Source organism: Sus scrofa, chromosome 3 (genome assembly GCF_054392235.1).
Source record: "Sus scrofa isolate SSC_HxYL_T2T_F1_AM1 chromosome 3, Sscrofa_HxYL_maternal_Yorkshire_Landrace_v2.0, whole genome shotgun sequence".
NCBI classification, from domain to species: domain Eukaryota; kingdom Metazoa; phylum Chordata; class Mammalia; order Artiodactyla; family Suidae; genus Sus; species Sus scrofa.
The window spans coordinates 131,227,792-131,251,057 of record NC_139385.1 but is presented as its reverse complement, the minus strand read 5'-3'; the positions used below and the strand labels follow the sequence as shown (position 1 = coordinate 131,251,057).

General features: G+C 40.0%; 2 long non-coding RNA genes across 7 annotated transcripts in view; one reads left to right on the top strand and one right to left on the bottom strand.

Annotated features, from left to right (window-relative positions):
• Positions 1-23,266, bottom strand: part of LOC106509894 (uncharacterized) — a 434,988-nt gene that overhangs the window by 182,141 nt on the left and 229,581 nt on the right. The window lies entirely within an intron of this gene.
• LOC106509892 (uncharacterized) overlaps positions 1-23,266 on the top strand; it is a 545,897-nt gene that overhangs the window by 432,739 nt on the left and 89,892 nt on the right. The gene's annotated exons all lie outside the window — the stretch shown is intronic.

The following is a 23,266-nucleotide window of genomic DNA, read 5'->3' as shown; positions in this document are numbered from 1 at the left end:
GTGATTGCTTGTCTTCTTGGTATTTGCTAGACATGGGCCACAAATATGACTGGACTAGCACATTATTATATTTTTATTTCTATAAAAACAACATAGTTTACAAAATGACAATTTTTGATATATGAGTGATAAGCAATTTTGAGATCTACAGAAATGAAAACACTTAGAAAAAAAAAATCTCCAGCAGAGTTCTCTGGTGGACTAGTGGTTAAGGATCTTACATTGTCATTGCTGTGGTAAGGGTTCAGTCCCTGGCCCAGGAACTTCCCAATGCTGTGGGCGAGGCAAAAAAAAAAAAAAAAAAAAAAAGTGAGTTACCATGGAGTTACCTAGTGGCACAGCAGGTTAAGGATCTGGCATTGTCACTGCAAGGGCTTGGGTAGCTTCTGTGGCATGAGTTTGATCCCTGGCCCAGGAATTTCCATATGCCTCAGGCATAGCTGAAAAAAAACCCTCCAAAATATTAACTTGAAATCTTGATTTCTGATATCTTTAGATCTTCTCTTTCAAAGAAGATGCTTTCCAAATTGAATATTTTCAACTTTATTCAGAAGCAAGAAATTTGAACTTATATTTTATTAATTTTTTTAAAGGTAAAATTCCTCTTGAGAGTTTCAAAGCTTCAGAGCAATTTGATGTGGAATTCTCTACAGCTAGCTTTCTTTTATCTTTGTTTAATCTTCTTCTGTTAACTTGTGTTTAATATTCACAGAGTCAAATGATCAGAGTAAAGGCACAATTTAGTTCTACAATTTCCTAGTTTATTCTTCAATTTATAGTGAGGCAGAAAGAAAAGACAAGAAAGATGATACCTGGAGTTTGTCTAAATACATAAACTTTTTCTCTCCAACCTAAATTCCCTTATCTCTACAAGCAATGGCTATTTTGTAAGTAGTTCAAATCAATTCTCAGAATTTATCCAGCAACTTATCTACAATATTTCTGACTCTGTACTACTTATCTATTTTTACCTTTTCAAATTGTCCTTACTGTTTTTCGTAACTACTTTTAGAATTCCATTAAGACTCTTGTTTTGCACATGACTGGTCCAGCATAATTCACAACCACTTTCCAAACCCACCTCCCCCTACCCTTCACTGCATCATTGAGTTTAGGGTATAATTGACTAATTCAGAGATTTAAGCTACTGTTATCTCAATAGAAGAAACTGCCAGACTGTTCACAGTTCTCTTCACATATAGCCATATTGCAATTCTAAATTAGAACTACTTAAAAGATTATTTGGAAGGTTCTCCTAACCTCAGTATTGAGGAGATCTTGTGATTTGAAAAAACTTTAATTCAGTAAAGCTGAAGATCTCACTTTTGTAGGTACTGAATTCAGAGGCAAGCAGACAAAAGCACCAAAGTAGCACAATAGCTGGTAACATTTCCTATCGTGTAACAAATTACCACAAGCTTACTGGCTTGAAGGAACACTAAGTCATTGTGACACCGTTTCAGTAGATCAGAGGTCTGGGCCCCATGTAACTGGGTTCTCTGCTTAGGATCGCACAGGACAAAGTCAGGGTGGGGGCAGGTGGGGCTCTGGGAAAGAATCTACTTTCAAACTCCTTCAGGTTTTTGGCCAAATTTACTCTCTCGTGGTTGCTGGTTGCTGGAAGAAGGTCCCATTTTTTGCTGGCTGCTGGCCAGAGTTACTGTCTGTTCCATGGCCACCCACATTCCCCCTGGTGCTTTCATCAAGGCCCCTCCATCACCATGGCAGCTATGGCATGTCCAGTCCTCATCCTTCAAAGGTCTCTGACTCCGCCCTCAGCTTTTATGGACTGATGGTTATATCAAGCCCACCTGAATAATCTCTATTTCAAGGGCAACTGTGCCATTTGGCAAAGCACGAAATCACAAGCGTGATAGAAACATCGTCATACTCACAGGCCTGGAAAATTAGGTCAGAGCCTCTCAAGGAGGAGGAGGTCATTTCAGAAATTCTGCCTCCGGTACTGAGGCACTTTATTCCTCCATTTTATGGGGAAGCTTCAGAAACTGAGAGATGTTCTATGCAAGATGACACCTTCTGAGAATAAGAAGACCTTGAATGAAAAGGAAGTTTCCAGTAAACAAATGGGGAATTTTTAAACTGCATTGATAAATTCTCTGCGATTGCCAGTGGAGTGAAACTATGAAAAAGGCACAGATGATCTAACAAAGAAAGAAGAAAGGAAAAAATAAACAGAGTTTTGTTAGAAAGGATCCAGAAATACCAGGCCTGAGCTTAAATATACTGACATGAACATGAGACAAATGAAAAAAGATGAGCCATGAAGGGAAACCATGCAATCGAATAATCAGCGAGGAGGCTGAGCCCACAGAGGCCGGGGAGCTGATGAACACAGAACAGAGAGTCCCGAATGAGAATTCCCAGATGATGGAAAACACCAAGTAAACAGAGACCTAGCTCAGAGCCAACAAACTGCTTCGAGGCTGAGAAGTTCCAAGAGTTAGAAAACAGAGATGAGGGTAGTAGAGAGGAATCCGGAGATGTCACTCTCGTGGATCTAGTGGATTGTGAGGAGAGGAACATATATGAGCTACAAGCAGTACAGCAAAAGGGCCCCATTAAAAGGAAAAAGAAGCAGCAAGGCTGAGCAGTAGATGCCGTAGGCTAGGGATCTCTGACTCCTATATTGTTACATGCCTTTACTTACTTTACGTATTGTGTAACAATACACAGACTGTATATGCCTTGACTTTACGACTTTACGACTGTATGACAATCATATGCCTTTACGACTTTACGACAATTATATGCCTTTACTTCCTACCTGATTCCATGAAACAAATTAAAAAAATATTAAAGATAATGAAAGTGGGATGGACGGGGAGTCTGGGGTTGGAGGATGCAAACTATTCCATTTAGAATGGAGAGGCAATGAGGTCCTACTGCAGGGCACAGGCAACTGTATCCAAACTCTTGGGCTAGAACATGATGGAAGATACTATGTGCATGTATGTATGACTGAGTCACTATGCTGTACAGCAGAAATTGGCACAATCCTGTAAGTCAACTATAATAAAAATAAAGAAATTAGTTTTAAGAAAGAATAATACTGTTTTTAAGTCCCCCCCCAAATAAACAAATAAGCTAATTAATTAATTATAAAAAATTACAGATAATGAGAATCCTTCAGGATCTTCTGGTCTAACCTCTTTTCACAACCTGGTAAATCTAGGACAAGGAAGGAAAATGAACACGGCTGGCTCAAACAATGAACCACAAGCATGGTTAATTTTAGGAACGCTAGTCCTTGGCTCCCCAGCCTACAGTCCTAGCAGAGGAGGCTCTGGTCTTCGCTTATAAGAGATAAGATAGCATTCAAAGATAAATCTTATGCTATTTAATAAATAGCAGCTGAAATGTAGATTTTATCCAAAGGTGGACACTTTGTAAGATAATCATTGTGGGTCTCCTTTTAGGACTTTTCAAGAAGACTCTATATACTTATTTGTTCCACACAAGTCCCACTTGTCTTAAGACCAGCATTTATTTTTTCATGCATGGAATTGGGGAGTGAAATTTTGATTTTACTTCAACTATCAATGGCTTTTACATGATGAAGATTTCTGTGTTGGTCAAGGTAGTTCTTATAATTTTATCAAGCAAACAAAAGTACTTTAAATAACTTGACTGTTAAAATTTTATTTTCCATCCAATACAACTGGCATGAAATGTGGATAACAGAGAGATGTGGGTTCTATACATGAATTCACACATCCAAATGAGACAACTAATTGTAAAAAAATACCTAAGACCTTCAATTGTTGGACCTTAGTTCCTCATTTGCGAAAGGCAGAAGGAGCAGTAGATTATACTCTCCTTGTAGTGCCAATAGACAATGAATCTAAGCATCTCAGGGCCACAAGGATGTTTGCTGGGCTGTGCACTGCAAACTTTAAGAGGTTGCCATTCTCATCACAGCCTATCTGAACGGCCCCCCTTGCAGGTGCGGAATATGAAAACTGTGATGTTATATGGGGTGTTATACAGGAAGAATGCATCTCAAAAGCGAACATTATAAAAATCAGAAGATAGTATTAGTACACACAGCCTGATAAAGAATCATCTCACTTTTGCTACAATTCTCCAGAAACCTCCCAGTATTGGCTGAGAAGAATGGAAGCTACTCCTTTTGTTCCGGCTGAGAAGAGCCCCCTTGCTGTAGAGGTACCATTTTAAATTAGTGATAAGGCTGCTGGATGACTGTCCTGCTTGCAGTCAGGGGCATGAGAAAGAGCCCAATAACAGTCGAGGAAAGGAGAGGGTAGTGATGAGCTCAGGTGTCTAAACATAGAAGAGAAGCCAAAAACTGAGGAGGAGATTACACAGGGAGCAGACCAGTGGAAGGACTGTGTATCCTGTAGGCATGGTGACAAAAACCAGTAATTAAAAATGCTCAAAATCAATCCAGCCAACTTTATTAAGAATAATACTTTCCGACTACAAAGGACTTGAGTTAAAGGCACATCCCCACATGGGCATGACCTTTAATATTGATTCTTATAATGACTGACATTGTTTTGAGTTATAATCTATAATGCAGATTCTTTTGAATTTTTGAGCTTACCTTGGGCCATCAAGATCGTAGGGGTGGATATCTGGGGTCTCTCTTCCAAGACAGGGAGAGACATTAATAGAGAGAATGGGGATTAAGAGAAAGAGAGATCTAGATCAAACCTTTCAAGAATCTTTTGCAGATTTTTTTTAATATTCTCTAGCTTTAGAAGAAATCATCAAATAGGAAAGTGTAATGATTTTCAAGTTAGGAAATCACCTTTTGCTTGACTCTCAAGATGATCCATATGCTTCAGCCTCTATAGCTCCACAAATGTCAAAAATCTGCCTAGACAAGTTCTAACTTGGGCCACCAGAAGGAAAGGCATCATATTCAGCTCTAAAACTACTGATCACAGTGACAAAAATGTCCCCCTCTGCATTCTCATACCTGAGTGTAAAGGAGCAACACAGCAAAGCGGCCATAGAAGGTCTTACTTTGGTTTTGAGGAAGATTCTTTCTATGGCTCTTTGGGAATCACAAAACAGTTATCCGAAATTAAGCTGAACGTATACATTTTTATGTTTCTCAGAATCTCTAAAGGGAGCGTATTGTTTGTCATTTATATATTCAGCCACAAATGCATGTGGTACAAATGCACATATTTTTTGCTAGATGCTGGGAATAAACACAACATGGGAGAACAGAACTACTCTCCTCATAGACGTATTGAAACAAAGGATGAACTTAATGATACTTTTAGAAACCTTAATAAAAATGAGAAACAATACAAGATCTTTGACACCATGAATTCCTGCCTACTACAAAGGGAATGGTGCTTTTTTTTTTTTTTTTTTTTTTTTTTTTTTTTGCCATTTCTTGGGCCGCTCCTGCGGCATATGGGGATTCCCAGGCTAGGGGTCTAATCGGAGCTGTAGCCGCCGGCCTACGCCAGAGCCACAGCAACGCGGGATCCAAGCCGCGTCTGCGACCTGCACCACAGCTCAAGGCAACGCTGGATCGTTAACCCACTGAGCAAGGGCAGGGATCAAACCCACAACCTCATGGTTTCTAGTCGGATTCGTTAACCACTGCACCACGACGGGAACTCCGGAATGGTGCTTTTGAATGTCCTTCCCGTGGCTGATACACAACCACATGAGAATTAAATGAAATAGGAGCTACTAAGCGCAGGGCATGGTGACTCTCATGATCAAATGGATGTGCTTTGGCAAGTGCTCAGTAACATTAGTTCATTAATGCATGGGTTCATGTATTTTCAATTGCCCAATCCCTTTCCTTTACATTAAGTCCCCTTTTCTTACGTGAATCATATTTGCTCATGAAAATGTCAAACTATGTACTTTGGGGAGCAACATGAAATGTCCTGAAACAGATCTCATTTCATTGAGGCTACCTCTTCCCTGCTTCAGCCACCAAGATCTAAATCCAGAAGATGACGCCTGAAGTCCCAATGCAGGGACCAGACACGCAGCACTAGCATCCAAGGAGGAAGTCAGTCGTTAAGTGCCTGCCCTTGTTTTCTCACCCAATGATCTTGCCTATGTCTCCCCCATCCAAGACCTCCACCACCGCACCTACCTGGTTAAAAGTTTTGGTATTTGGGGGCATATTTACTTAGCCACCTACTTCCTGGCTCTGGGATTTTTGTTTTGCTGGATCCTATCGTCACTACCAGGCTGGAGGCCAATGTTTGTACTGGGTGGGAGTTAGAGGGAGGCATAAACAGAATCAACCCTCTTGTGCTTTAAAAAAAATCAGGCTAGGATTATATACATATTTCATGTCAGAAAAATGAAATGTGTCTTGGCGGCAGATGGGAAGTTGGAGCGCTTGGAGGGGAGTGGAGAATTGGCAGAATTGCTCCCCTGTTCCTTGGCCCCCAGCCTGACAGTCATTCAACCTTTTACTCTTGGAGTCAGCTTCTTCCCCCTCTTCTGAGGCCTTCCAAGTGCTACAACTTCCTTGCCGTCATCCCTAGCATGCTGTCAGGACCCAGAATGGCTTGAAAAGGAAGAGCCCTTTGACAAAATGGCACATAGTCTCTAAATTAGGTAAGGCTTGGGTTCCTGTCTCTGGAATGAACCTCCTCACCTTTCCTCTGAGGTTCAGGCGGCAAGGCCAATTCACCCAAGCATGAGTGATCTAAACCAGGACAATATGTAGGAATCTACCTCTTTAGGAGAAATGGAAATCCCACTTCACATCTCAGGCTTGTGGCACACTAGGATTATTATCTGCTAAAACTGCTGAATTTCTCCAGATTCCATTGCTCTGTCCAGCTCCCGTGGTTCTACTTCTCTAATTCCTGGTGTTTTCTAGAGCAGCTCAGAGTTGCATGAATTGTCATCTACACAAAATATGGCCCTTTCCCTACTCCTTTGGACTCACCTGACTAGCTCCTGATACCTCCTATCGTGTTTCCAGGAAAGACACTTGATGTTATACTAGCCTCCTCTGTAGTCCTCAAACTCCTCAGAAAGTGTTATTCCCACCACCGTGGCCCCATAAACCTTGAATACTTCTGGTGATCTGCTGTTTGTGTTCATATAAACCCCTAGACATTGGTTCTAGGGGGTACAGACACCTCTTTATAGACATACACAACAGTGTGGGGCCATTGTTTTTCCGCCCTCCTTGAGAAAACCTCCTCCTTTGAGACACAGGCCATTAGCATGCTCTCCTCACCTGTATGTCTGTCATCTGCCAGCTTCTATGTGGTTCATTTCTTCATATTTAGCACCTCTTTGTAACCAGGTAGAACACCTGACTCGCCACCTGAATCCTAAAATGTAGTAGTAACTTCACCAGCCACAATCCTAAACCTTTGCTAATTTGAATGGCTTCAAACCATCCTCCCCATATGAACAATTCACTCCGGATACCATAAGCCAGACCCTGGAATTCTTCATCTTTTTAAAGGCCCTAATTCCCACCAAAATATCACCTTTGGCACCCACCCTTCTATCTTTGTTCAAACAGTGTAGCGATACAGTTTAATAGAGAATGAGAACTTCCAAATTCCAAATACCATAATGGAAACAAATATTGTAGTTAACCGCAAATGAAAAGTTTTGTTTGGAGAAAAGAAATAACAATGGGAGGGACAGGAAAAGAAAAAAGAATATGAGTAATGATGACCTTTCCTTTTAATAGAAATGTCTATATCCTCTATATTTAGGGGGATAAATTCAGTGCTAAATAGCAAACAAATTCCATACATTTCAATTCTTCGGGAGACTATAACATTTCTGCTAGTCCTTCACAGAGTTGCAAGGATGGATAAAAGGAAATGTTCAGATGTCATGATTTCTTGGTTTGTTTGTGGTGAAGAGCCCACACTGTACCAGAGTACCAGTGACTAGTCTAGCCAGCCCCTGCTCCATGGCTAGCCTGCCAAAGGCCAACTAAAGGTGAAGTGTTCCATCCTACTAAAAATGTGTGGACACTGTTCCAGATTCTGACATGTCTAAAATAAGAGGCTGGGAAAATTGCCTTATCTAGAGTCAAGCCCCAGATCTTGGCATTGTCCAAAGCAATCCAGGAATTCAAGTTACACTAATGTAATCTTCCTTCCTGTGCCAAAAACAACTTTTGATTGGGTCTTCTACACTTACTTTGTAGGTCATACATTCTCCCCCAAATGTGCATCTTGATGAACTAGCATTGATTTCCGAGAATTTTCAAGGCAAGGGAATAGCCCCCAAACACTTCTGAATTTCGCTGACTTTTTGTTGAATGGCTAAGCCTCCCTCAACTCTGTGTTGTCAGCAGAATTAACCAGTCTACACCATTTTTTATGGATTTTGAACAGGGAGGACCTCAAGTCTGACCCCTGTTGGGCCCCAGTAAATCTCACAGCGCACAATTAAAGACACTCCTCTGGGCTTTGTTTTCCTACTAGTCCATCATCTCCTCCCATGCACTCTGGATACTAGCAAAACTTCTTTTCATCTGAAATTCACAGTCGGATTTTTTTGAACATCTGCTCAAGATCCAAGTAGGTTATTGCATACCATCCGATTTGTCACATCACCTCCAGGAACATCTCAGGGTCCTTTTCTCACATGAAAGACTCTGAGTTTCCTTCTGCATGCACACCTTAGCATCTTCCTTTTTAAACTCTAATCCTATGAGACTACATCTCCCAGAATACTGCTTTCCATGGAAAGTGCACATATTTCACTTGTTCTTTTATTTCAGTTTAAAATAAAGTCATTCACGGTAGGACATAATACAGTTGTCAGTTCTATCTTTATTTGAGGACCACTTAATTTTGTTACTACTTGGGTTTAGAGACTCTCAGAAGAGTAACTGGGAAATCTCTTGAGATTTTGTTATGTCTATTTGCGTGAATGATTTCTCTAGTTATATATTATTATTATTAATACAATTACTATTATTGCTAAATGATTTAAGAATAAGTTGCAGACCCTTCATCCTTAAATATTTCAATTTTTATATTCTCAGAAGACCACTCTTATATTGTCACGTTTTCAAATTAAGCACATTTAACATTGATAAAGCATTATCCAACACACAGTCCTACATTTAAATTGTCCTAATACCATCCTTTATAGTATTTCATTTTCTCATCTAGAATCCAATCCAGGATTACATATTATATTTTGTTGTCATGTCTTTTAAATCTCCTTAATCTGAAACAGTTTCCCGGTCTTTATTTTTCATGACATTGACATGTTTGGAGAATACAGACGGGTGGTTTTGTTAAATGTCCCTCCATCTGGGTTTTGCTGAGCATCTCAAAATTAAATTCAGGCTATATATTTTTAGCAAGAATATCACAAAAGTGATGTTGTTTTGTTCTCAGTGGGTTACATCATGACGTCAGTTTGTCCTATTTTAGGTGATGTTAACTTTGATCGCTTGGTTAGAGTGATTCTACCGTGGTTCTCTGCTGAAAGGTAGCATCTCCCTTTTGTAATTAATTAGTAATTGATGGAAGATATTTGAGACTGTAAACATCCTGACCCTCCACAAGTTCTCTCCCTCGCGGATTTTAGCATCCACTTTGTGTCTGAAATCACTATTACTGTGATTGTTGCAAAATAATAATTCTTCTAACTCTAGAATTTCTTTTGCATTTATTATTTGTCATTTTACTGCTACAAAAAGCTTTTCTTTTTCTTGCCACTTTGTATGTGTAAGTGCATGTAATCAGTCATTCGTTCATTCATATGTTTTAATATTGGTTTGGATACATTGATTCTTTTATATTCAGTATAATCCACTACAGTTATCATTCATTTTGATAGTGCAATTGTCCCTGATTTGGCTAATGGACTCTCATGAAAAGCTGCTTCTAAATTCCTTAAACATATCTCCATTATTTTCTTTTAGTGCTTCCTTATATTCTGTAGTTCCTCTTTTCCCCAAAAACATTCCAGAGTTCTTCTGATACATTGCTCTCACACTGGGATTGGCCATTTGCACAAGAAGCCTTGATTTTTTTCAGCAGAAAATAGAATTAATTCTAATTTTTAATGCAAAATGTTTCTTTCTTTAATGTATGCCTCTCTGGTTACTAGTGAAGTTAATTTGTTCAAATATTGATTTTTTTTTTTGCTTTATGTTTCATCTATTGCTACTGTCCTTTTAATTTCTATAGTGTTTTCTTTAAGATACTGAGCATACACACTTAGAGTAACTTGTATCTGAACATTTAGATTAAACCACTTGTATCTAAGGGTAAAATACTCTAACAATATTGTTTTAAATGCTGATTAAATCCTCCAGAAGGCTCTTTATAAAACTATGATAGACATGTTATAGAATTCAGTCACACTTTAGAACAGCATCTCTGTAGTCAAATTCAGAACGTTAGCCTATGGGAGCTGAAGCCAATCTCCCATGTGTTCTGCATTACAGGGGTCAGAGCAAAATTTCCTCGGTGGTGGGGTAGGTAAGATCTTCATGGGTGAAAAAGCAACAGTGGAGTTTGGGAAGAGGAAAAGGTAAGTTTGAAGACAAAATAATTGTAATAGTGGAAAGAGGCAGCCATGAAAGGGAAAAGGAAGAGTTATTCCAGAAGCAGTTTTACAGAGAAAGGAAATGTTTTCCCTCAAGCAGCACCAGTTAAAAAAGAAATCATAAACCAGAGTGGAAATGCATCAGAAACTTTACTTTTATGAACTACCATGAGTTTGAAACATTCTATAAACATATGGATGGGAGAGATTATCCCTTGGCTTGTTATAAATCAAGCAGACATGCCTAGAAATATCTAACTTGCACAGTGATAACTCTTAAAATGAAATTATAGTGAGAAAATTAAATATCAGGTTCAATTGTGGGATATGTATCTGCACCATAAATTCCCATATTGAACTGCAGATGTCAGATCTGGGATGTTTAGGATGCCATAAACTCATGGCAACGCTCAAACAACGCTGGCCCTCCAGGATGCCACTGCTTTGCCCTGAGATGCAGAAGTGATAGCAAAGCTCTGCCTGGCCTCAGTCAACCTGGCAGCTGGGCTCTCCAGCCCCGCTGGCCCTTCTGTGGCTGCTGAGGGTTCAGTCTCTTGATTTTCCATTTCCCGTGAGATCACACGATTTACTGTCCATTTAGGTAACTCGCAGCTAGAGACACATAGGCCATCAAAACATGCACCAGAGTTTTCAGAGGGGAAGGAAATTACTTGATTTTGTCACTGTCACTACCTTGCTTCTCCTTTTCTCTCTGGCACTTTTCCTTCCCTGACTAGAGTCACTTCCTATTGTCCCCTGGAGCCCTCAATGGCCTCTCTTCTCAGCAAGCACTCACAGTCTCATCTGAGTTACTTTACCACACTAGTGTCTCTTTAAAAAAGTGATAAAACTAGTGTGTCTTTTTTTCTTGATACTACAGTTATTGTAGAAAATTTGGAAGTGCAAAAAAAAGTAAAGAAGAAAATAAAAGCTGCATGTAATTTTAGCTTCCAGAAATAACCACTGTCCACTTTTTAATGTGTAGCTTTCCATTCATTCTCTCTTGTTCATGTGTCTTCTTTATATATCTTTATAATGCACTATATGCATATTGAGAGACAGAGAGAGTGAGGTAACCACTCAAAGGTGTGTAAACACACACACACACACAAGCAAGAAATAAAATTTTATTTTGTTAAGCCATTGAGATTTCAGGTGTACGTGATAAACAAAAATACCCAAGCCCCAAACTAATGCCGATATTCCAGATAAGGTAGTTGAGGACAGATGGGTTCATGCAACTGTAAACAGAGAGATGGAGAATAAAGGAGAAAACAATAAGATGTGATTAAATAAGAGTCATGGACACATCTGTGATAGCAGGCAGCCCATTTGTGTGCTTCAGATCCAAATTTATTTAAAATAATTAGCCAAGGATTGAGAAATCAAGGTCAGTCTGTCAGTCTTTTCATTCATGTGTTCTTTCAAAAAGCATTTGTTAATTGCTTGCCAGGTGTTAAACCGTGGGGTGGGTACCAGAGATATATCAAGAATGAAAACTCAGTCCCTTCTTTCAGGGTTGAATTGTCAGGAGAAAGATCAGCTTTTTATAGCTTGGTCAGCAAAAATATCTGTTTTCTATATAGACCCTCTAGGGAAAAGAAAGAACTAAATGACGGACTTGAATAGTCTCATTTCATTAAAACCTAGTCTAGTTTTTTCCTATTTCTCTGAGAAGTGGAGATTGAAAATGGTTTGGCCTTAAACTTTTGCCATTTTTTTTTTATTTCTAGTGTCCAAGAAAATTCTAAGATCCATAAAGTGACCAAAATTATCAGAGGAATAGGGGGGAAAAAACTACAAAGTTAAGAGTGTTTTTAAACACTGTAAGAGTGTTTAAAGAGTGACGAGAAAATCCACACTTGTTTGACTAGTCTTGGCTAACTGTACTTGATTTGAGAGCATGCTTTAGAATTGGAAGGAAATTGGGGTTTGAATCTCAGAAGCTCCAGGGGTTACTGTTTGACTTGCCTCTGTTGGCCTCCCTGAATAGCTGAGTAGGCTGCCATGTGGGTTGCAAAGACAAGTGAGGATCTCCCCACATGGGCTCAGTGTCTTGTGAGAGACAGGACTGAATGGTTTGCTTGCTCTGCTGTGTTATAGAGGGATGCAGAGCAGGGCCACCTGCCTGAACTAGAGGAGCCATGTTGACTGTGGGACTCTGAACAAAAAGTATCAGTTATGGATAATCCTTTCTCTGTGTCTCCTGGGAATGTCTCTTCCCTTTATTCCATTGTGGAAATGACTCTTATGAATAAATTCAAGTGTCTGGAACAGGAAACCCTGCATCTTTTTTTAAATTATTTTAAACAATTCTTTTCCATTATGGTTTATTATAAGATATTGAATATAATTCCATGCAGTATACAATAGGACCTTATTGTTTATCCATTCTATATATAATAATTTGGGTCTGCTGGTCCCAAACTCCCAATCCATCCCTCCCTCACCCTCTCCCTTTGTCAACCACAAGTCTGTCTTCTGCATACCTGCTTCTATTTCATAGTTAAGTTCATTTGTGTCATATTTTAGATTCCACATATAAATGATATCCTATGGCATCTTTCTATCTGACTTACTTTGCTTAGTATGATAATCTCTAGGTCTGTCCATGTAGCTGCAAATGGCATTATTTCATTCTTTTCTATGGCTGAGTAGTATTCCATTGTACATGTATTCCACATCTACTTTATCCATTGATCTGTCGATGGACATTTAGGCTGTTTAGGAATCCCTGCTTCTGCAACTCTAAAATAGGCCACGTAAGGTGAATCCCTGACAATGTCATCACCAGAAAGAATAACCTTGATGTCACTTTTTGCAGTTTGAGCTTCTTTGCCCTGGAATCTTGTACTTAACTGAGCACTTCCTGACTGGATCATCATCTTCTCCTTCAACTTTCGTCTGTATTGGAAAGTTAATGAAGATAAGGTTCAGAGAATAATTGGGTATAGCTTTAAAACCTAGAAAACATTTATATGGGTGTGTCCTCAAAAGGAAAGTGATGTTTTAGAAGGAGAGGTGAAGTGTTGGTGATGTTAGATGGTATTCTCCTGAGGATAGGAGGACAGAGACCTTTGAGTCTGCCCTAACCTCACCGCTCCTTCCTTTAAAGTCCCCAAAGGAATTATAAAAAGAAGGGACTACGGTAAATGGGAAATGAAAGTACACTTTATTATTAGTCTGACCAAAGCCAAATAAACAAGTGCAGAACTTTCTGGTAACATGTCTGGGATACATGGCATACCCTCAGATCCCAATCCAGATCCCCAAACTCTAACCTGAATATTTTATCTTGGAATCTTAACATCCTTGGGCTGCTCACATGGAATAGGAGACACAAGTCATAAATAAGGAAAGTACCGTGCGGAAAAAGAAATAAAATTAACCTGGAGAAATTTCAGAGACAGAATGTTTTATTAAACAAAACAACAAACAAATGAAAAGGACTCAACCATAAAAAAAAAAAAAAACAGCTCTATCATAAAAAGCAAGTTCTTCTCATCAGATAGGTAACCTGGACCCAATTCCTGAGTTATAGACATAGAGGGATTGTGGATTGTTCCAACATCAATCCTAAGAGAAAAAAATGGATGACCTCAGGCACCCTCACTGATCCAAGGGAAAGAAAATTTTAGTATGTGATCGCCTGCCTGCTAGTAAATATGACTCAAACAGCAGCAGGGCACCTGGCATAGTGAGTTTGGTACCTTGTTCTGTCATAAATAAGTGAGAAACGGGACAAGAGGATGAAGGGACAGCCTTGCAAAGTCCCCACAACTCTGGGACTGACTGGGAAGGAAAGGCTGTCATCTATTCTAAGGTTTCTGTTTTGTTCTCATGTTGTGAGCCTCCTGAACTTTGCAGGGGTATTTGCAGAGGAACCCCTGAAAACACAGTTACCCATTAGTTAGATAATCTAGTCCTTACTATGTAGATGCCTCAGAAAGATCAATATTACTATTACAAGCTGTTAGGCATGATCTTTAGTTATCCGAGTCCAGAACCCATGCTAGCCTCACTTTTTTTAATCTGAGGTTATTTTTAAAAATTGAAGTATTAATTAACAGATTTTGGAAATCACTTGATTTTTTTTCCTTCATAGTCATGGCAATTTGGCCTGTATGAAAATATTCCAAGTAGATACTGAGTTATATTTGCAGGCAACATTTGCCATTCCTTTTGCAGCATTCTCTAAAAGGTGTCTTGATATGGTCAAGAACAGAAATTCTTCACACTGAGAACTACATCCTTCAAAAGAAAATAGTATTTCTTATAAGTATTCATAATCAGCTTTATCCCTGTGCTATTCACCTATGAGTAGCTAGGAACCTGAATTAAAACAAATACTTAGTGGAAACAACTGTAGGAACATGTACATATATTTTGCATTAAATATATAACATATTTACTTCCCATTAAGGGACGTATGACTAACCTCATTAACAGGTCAGAGAGAAATGAGATATGATCTAAACATAAATGTATACTAGTGGGCTTTCTAGCTTTTACATAATTTCACTGTCTAAATATTCATATATATAACTGCATATATTCACATCCATATACACAAGCACACATAATGTGGATAGTATTGTTATTATTATTGAGAAACAGGTTAGAGTCATCCGGTTTCTGCTTGGGATATAAAGAACTGGAAGGAGTGTCACTCCCACCCTTATGACAACAAAAAAGCCAGACAATCTACAGGTTCACAACCTCTCCCTGAGAGCTGAGGTTTCAGGGAAAGGTAGGACAGGAACTGTGACTTAGCTGGGGCAGATATAATCCAACCCCAGTTAGAAAACATCATGCAGTAGAGTCAGGGGATTAGTGGCAGCAAGTGTGAGATGCAAGAGAATGTGAAGCTCCTGCAGATATAGAAGGAGTTTGTACCATATTGTTCCACACACACACCTGAATATTGGCCATACTGACTGGGCAATATCTTGAGAAAGTATCCTTCATGGTGCAGCCTGGACCCTTTTCTACCTGACAAGCGAACACAATCCTTAGTCTGAAAGGGAAGGAGAGCAGTTGTGCAATGAGCACCGTCACCCTTATGCCCCTGATGGAAACACTTTGCATGTGGACAAAAGAAATAAGAAGAAAACTTCTGCTCCTAGGGCAGGAGCAAAAAATACTCTCAGGACACAGAACAATAGCTAAAGGAGAGCCAGGAATTTGAAGTCTCTGGTGCGCTGAGGGTAATCATAGTCAAAATAAACCTCAAATCCCCACCTTACAAATATGGCAGAAAGAAATGTAGGTTCATTTCTTCTTTTTCTTTTCTTTTTTCTTTTTTCTTTTTTTTTCTTTTTGTGTGTTTTTTAGAGCCACACACACGAAATATGGAAGTTCCAAGGCTAGGAGTCAAATCCGAGCTATAGCTGCCAGCCTACACCACAGCCACAGCAATGCAGGATCTGAGCCACATCTGCGACCTACACCACAGCTCACAACAAACACTGGATCCTTAACCCACTGAGTGAGGCCAGGGATTGAACCCACATCCTCATGGATACCAGTCATGTTCATTACCACTGAGCCATGACAGGAACTCCTGTATGTTCATCTATGCATGAAAAAAATTATTCACCTCAGCCTCTACCATCCTATACAGGGTATTTGTCTTTTAAACCATAATTTATGAAGTACTTGAAAAGGTAAGGAAAAACAACATAATGATAAGAGATAAATCTGTTGATAGAAGCAGACTCAGATATGACCCAGCTATTGGAAGCATCTGAAAAGGAATATTAGAAATAGCTAGAGGTCACTATGATGACGTTAAAGCTGCCAAACTGTGATGTTTCTGTGGGACACTGCAGTCTCTAAAACTAGGAAAGCCCAAGCCAAACTAAAGCATCCTTTACTCAATAAATTAGGTTCCTAGAAATTATTAAGGGTCTTCAAAGAACACCAGTATTCATTCATTTCGCATGGACTTATTATTTACTGGGACCAGAACCCATTTCCAAGCCTTTTCTTAAAGATAGGGACTGTTATCTTAAAATGAATACAATTATACATTAGATTCCACTACTGAAAACCCTTTTGGACCTCAGGATTATATCAGGTTATATCATAACTCTTGTTGGCCTCATAGCATCATTTGATGGCCTTTCTTGGCCATCTACTCATGCATCTTGGTTCCATATAGTGTGTACAGTAGGATGTGCTCTCACCACACCATTATTTGCACATTTAGTCCTGTGCCTCTGAACCCAAAAATGTTTCCTGGTGAAATAACTTCTTTATTTGAGACCAGTGTGAGGTGAAGACCATCACTGTTGACATTTAATTTGGCCTAGAGTTTAGCAGCCTAGAGTTTAGCAGCCGAGTCATCTATTCTGCTCTTATATTTAAGCATAGATTTGGGTCATTCACTCATTCATTCAATAAATCAGTCTCTAGGGCAAAAAAGTGCCTTTATCATCAAATATGCAAACAGTAATTTTTTTCAGCATCCAATATTGACAGGAATTGTTTCATACATTTCCCCTTGTATTATGTACTACTCACAGTAACACTCTAAGTGTCATTAAACTCATTTTACACTTGAGGAAACTTTGTTAGAGTTTTGAATAACACTCCCCAGGTATGCATGGTTATTGACAGAACTGGCTTTTTAATAGCCTTTTCAAGTTAGTATCCGGTAGGCCACAAGCTGAGTTTATAATGATTTTCAACAAATCTCCGTAGAGTGACATTTCATGTTGGGATGACTTTTTTTCCTTTTTATAAGCCTGCACCTGTGGCATATAGAAGTTCCTGGGCTAGGGATAGAATCGGAGCTGCAGCTGCATCAGATCATAGCTGCATTTGGGATCTATGCTGCAGCGTGTGGCAACACCAGATCCTTAACCCACCAAGTGAGGCCAGGGGTTGAACTCACATCCTCATGGATACTAGTCGGGTTCTGCTAAGCCACAACAGGAACTCCCTGTTGGGAGTTCCCAGGCTAGGAGTCAAATCCGAGCTGTAGCTGCCAGCCTACACCACAGCCACAGCAATGCAGGATGATTTCTGCATTGGGATGATTTCTATGGATGCTCATCTTCCTCCTTTTGCCTCTCCTGTTGTACTTTTGGAAATGGATCATAAAAAGTGCTACAAAATGAGAAGTTAGAATATCTGCTCTCAATAACAGCTTCCATCTGTGACAAACTTTTGAACTTTAGAAAGCTCCTAAATTTTGAGAAGCTTTACTTTTTAAGTTATTATCATAGCCAGGCATCCTGGCTCATGGAAGGATTTCTTCTGTTAAATGAACACGAAATCTCATGACTGAAAAAGACCAGTGGGAACAAGTCTGCGTAGAATCACAGCTTTGAAAAGCTGTGAAATTAAACACTAGAAGAAACCTTTCCTCCTCTTACATCCCCATCTGTACCTTTCTTGTGATACTTGCTATTCTAATATGTAATATCATCATCTTGCTAATCCAGAAAACAATATTCATCTTCCCCTGTCCTGCCAGGTACTAGGTCCTGTACCCGTTTCATTTTCTTTACAGCACTAATATTCCCTGATGTTTTCCCTTTGTTTCCTCATTTTTTTCTCTCACTAGAACATAAAATCCATAAAAGCAGAAAGTTAGTCTATCTTGTTTGCTGTTGTCAGCCCCCAATAAATATTTGCTGAGTGACTGAATCATGTCTAGTATGTGGTTAAGTATTCTCTTAGCAAAGTCAGTTCCATTAGGATCAGACCATGGCTTATGAGTTGGAAGCAGGATTTCCTCTGGGGAAACACAGCCCTACAGTCACCGTGGAATAGGATTGAGGAAGAAGGCAGATGCTCCTATACAGAGCCAGGTAGAGGTCTGCCTTAGAGTCTTGGATGGGAAGTCTTGCCTCAGGGAGGCCTAGCAGGACAAGGTTTGGGTTTGGGCATAGACGTCTTTGTGTGGGTTACCCTCAGGCCCTTGGTAGAGTCTTGCTAAAGGCTTAGCCTGCCATCAATTGAGCTATGAGAATCAGAGGAGGACTCACTCTATGAGCCTGGAGTAGAGGGGGTTTCAGGGCGGGCGTGCATGGAGACAACAGTGATAGCAGAACAAGATCTCACTGGAGGATTCTTAGTGGGAAAGACACTAAGAACAGACCAGCAAGACAGAAGGGTCAGAGTCAAAGGAGAGCATTGATGGTTTAAGAGAGGGTGAAAAATGTGAGCAATGCCTGGGGCTATCTGGAGGGTGGGGATTTCTGACCGATGGACCAGTCAGGGGTCATGCGTTAATAACATGACTATTAAGGAAATATTGCCTTATTTTGCATCCATGTTTTGCGAAGCTGCCACCATATGACCCACAAGCACATCTGTTTAAATCCATCCTACAGAGTCTCTTCAGTGTTAAGAAGTGACAACCACTAAACTTTTTCTTTTTCTTTTTTTTTTTTTTTTGTGGGGGGTGATTAGGACCACAAGTAAGGCATATGGAAGTTGCCAGGCTAGGGGTCGAATCAGAGCTGCAGCTGTCAGCCTATACCACAGCCGCAGCACCACCAGATCTGAGTCACATCTGCAACCTACACCACAGCTCTGGGCAATGCCAGATCCCCAACCCACTGAGCAAGGCCATGGATCGAACCCACATCCTCATGGATACTAGTCGGGTTCGTTACCACTGAGCCACAACAGGAACTCCGTAATCATTCCTTTATTTTTGAAGCACATGCTTTGAAAGTCCATGTCACATGATTTTCTTGGGTAGCTTAAACACATATTCCTTCAGTCCAGAATGTACTGATGTTGATTTTTCATGAAGCACTTATTTGAGTTCTACAGTGCTCTTCAATCTCAAACCCTGTCAGATTCATTGCTATAAAATCAACTTTCATTTGAAAACTACTGAAGAGCCAGGCATGGACTGGAGAATCATCTCATGCAGCTCAGAACCATCTGATGTGCTATTCCTCTGGGCTATTTCATGTTATTCCCAATTTAGCTTAAATTCTCCCCCCCACCAGCCTGACACATTACTGCACACTATCCCTTCTTCCCACCTACCTGGGCTGCTTCTAAGCTATAATGTAATACAGTACCATATCCATTTTCTGGGGCTGTGTAACAAAATACTACAAACTGAGTGGGTTAAACAAAAGAAATTGATTCTTTCCCAGTTCTGTAGGCTAAAAGTGTGAAATCAACGTCAGCAGATGTGAGGACTGTGAACGAGAAGCTATTTTATGCCTCCCTCCTAGTTTCTGGTGGTCACTGGCCATCCTTGGCATTCCTCGGTTTGTAGACATATCACTCTATCCTCTGTCTTCATGTTCACATGGTGTGCATACCCTTCCAAACTTTCCCTTTTTAGGAGAAGGTCATATTGGACTAGGGGCCACCCTAATGACCTCACCTCACTTGATCATCTGTAAAGACTCTATTTTCAAATATAGTCACATCCACATGTATGGGGAGGGGGTAGGACCATAATATCTTTTGGAGTGATTCAATTCAACCCATAGCAGGTGGAGTGAGGGGAAAGAGGAGTGGGGGGGGGGGAAGACTATGCCTGAATGTACCCCTGTACTTCCCACCACACTCATAATGTTTCTGAAATTAATTTCTCTGGCTACTGATCATGTCCGAGACTCCCTCTTTCCTTCACAAACTCTATCTCTCCTACTTCAAAACCCACAACCCTCTTGATAAAACATATAATCTTACTCTGATTTTCCTGTGAAAATGAAAGCAATCTTCTCTTAATAAAGATTCCACCATTAGGAATTCTGGGTGATGTTGCCTCTTTTTAAAAAATTTCAACAAAAGGCATGCAAGAATGCCAGGGATAAAAGAATGAGGTGGGAATTTATTTTGTTTTCTGTGTTGTTGCTTTTTTTATTATTCCCCTCTTCATAGGATTTACATCACCTTCAGCCACCATTGCTTGTAAATCATGCTCAGCCACACAGAGCTTCCAAGCAATTCTCCAGCCAGGATATGCTTTAGGTTGTCTTTCAACCTGCTGTTTCCTCTTCCTCATTTACTCATCTGGAAAACTCCTACTCAACCTTCAAGACCTGGATTAAGGGTCATCTTCCCCAACTTCCTTGAGGATTTGAACGCTACCTACTTTTCCCCTTCTCGATAATTTATACAAACTTCTATTACCATTGGTCGGCCATTTTTTGAGGAATTTTATTGACATAACAGTCCTTCCTAATTATACTATATTTCTTACAGTATGGATTGTCACAGTTGCCATTGTCTCTGGACCCTGGGTAGCACTTTATAAATGTTTAAGAGACACCACAGAAAAGGATGGATAAGTCATAGAAGAGCTCTTTACAGACCTTCACAAGCTTGTGCAAGAATATAACACATTCATTCCCTGAAACTTGCCCCTGATGCAGTCATGCTTGCCCCGGATGCAGTCATGCTTGCTCAGGACAGAGGAAGACACTGCAGTTCAGTAAAATCAACACTGAAGACTCACAAAAACTAATTAAAAAAAAATGTAGATACACCTTCAGAGAGGAGTTGGGAGGCAGCTATTAAGGATACTGGATACCCTCAAAAGTTCCTGGTCTTTTTACATTCCCATCAACAGTGTGGGAGGGTTCCAGCATTTGCTATTTGTAGACTTATCAATGATGGCCATTCTACCAATGTGAGGTGGTACCTCATTGTAGTTTTGATTGACATTTCTCTAATAATTAGTGATGGTGAGCATTTTTTCACGTGCCTGCTGTCCATCCAGATGTATCCTTTAGAGGAATGTTTATTTAGGTCTTCTACCCATTTTTATGATTGGGTAGGTTGTTTTTATGTTGTTGAGCTGGATGAGTTGTTTGTATATTTTGGTTTTGTCGGTTAATCGTTTGCAAAATTTTTCTCCCATTCTCTGGGTTGTCTTTGCTTTTTTTATGGTTTCCTTTGCTGTGCAAAAACTTTTGAGTTTAATTAGATCCCACTGGTTTATTTTTGTTCTTATTGTCATTATTCTAGGAGGTGGATAAAACAAGATATTGCTGAGATTTATGTCAAAGAGTGTTCTGCCTATGTTTTCCTGTAGTAGTTTTATAATATCTAGCCTTATGTTTAGGTCTTTAATCTTGGGATAAAACATGAAGGAAGATAATATGAGAAGAAAAATGTATATATACATATATATATACACACACATATATATACATATATATATATGACTAGGTCACTTTGCTATACAGCAGACATTGGCACAATGCTGCAAATCAACTATAATTTTTAAAAAATTTCTTCCTACTGTATAGCCCAGGAAACAATACCCAGTCTCTTGAGATGAAACATGATGGGAGATATTATGAGAAAAAGAATGTATATATATATATGTGTGTGTGTGTGTGTGTGTGTGTGTGTGTGTATGACGGGGTCACTTTGCTGTACAGCAGAAATTGACACAGCTTTGTAAATCGACTATACTTTCATTTAATTTTTTAAAATTTTCTGTTTCTTCGCTCACATGACCCAAGCTCTACCCTGCAATTTAAGTAAACACACAAGCAAAGTTATCTTGCTTTCTTGAAAAGCAAGGCATCCAGCTCATTTATCCACTTGGCCCTTCACTATAAAGCTCTATTATTGCCTGTCATGCGATAAAGGTTTAGTTAAGTCTCAGCTGAGCCATAGGCTGAGTCTTGAAGGAGATATGAGTCAGTGGTGCCATTCACTAGGCAAGAGACTCACTCAGAATGGGCTTTGTGTTCTCATGGCTTCTGGGCTGGGTGGCTGCTACCTCTTGCCTCAAGCATTGGCATCTAAAGAATCAGCAACTTCTACCAAGAACACTCTAACAAACTCCTTCACATTCTACTAACTGTAGCATCTGAAACTCCATAAACAGAAGGGAACTAGTAGCAGTCTGAAGTTGTCATCATTGACAGCTTATGATTTATCTTAACTCTCCCTCGCCATTTGGCCACGACTTTAAGTAAACACTTTCCGTCTTCCTCGTGTTCTCGTTACTGCCACCTCCCACTAATAAGAGAGTCTGCCAAGAAAAGCATCCAGACAGTTCATTTACCTCCCAAACTTGCCTGAAAGTAGCCGCCCCAGTTTAGACAAGGGGCGAAGCAACTACTGCACATTTTCAACAGATGGAACAATGCTTCCCAAATTATTTACATTAACATTATTTGCTTTCAGGATGTGTGTAATGAATGGGTAGTTGAATGAAATATTATGGCACAGACTGAAGACACCAGCAGTTCAGGCAGGCCATTTATGGTGATAGATGGAGATGGGCCGCTTTGCTTTCTAAGAAGCTAGGCAGCTTTGGGCAGTCGGTCTTTGCTAAGGTCTTGGCACCAACTTGTTCTGTCAGGTGGATGGGGGCTTGGTCCAAATTCACAGGGAGGTTCCTCACTTAGAGCACGATGGCCAGAGCACCCAAGACCATCTCCTTCTCACTCGCCAGCCGGTGAATGAGATTGGTCCTGTTAGCTGGGCGCCGTGCAGTTGATTCTGAGAATGACCAGTGTCGCCTGATTTTCTGTGAGTGTCGTGTAGCTGTCCCTAGTAGAAGATGAGAAACCTTTTCTCACCCCATTGAAGGAGCCCACATATGATTCAGCCTTCCCGAAATAGTTAATGGCCTACCCATACCAAATCCAAGGTGCCGCTGAGTGTCGAAGGATGGACCATCACAAGGATCCTATGCCCAGTTGTGTTCCTTTCATTCCTTTTAAACCAAACTGGGAGGAGAGTAGTCTGGCCACTGGCAGATGACCAACTACTGTATGGGGAAGGGGTGAGC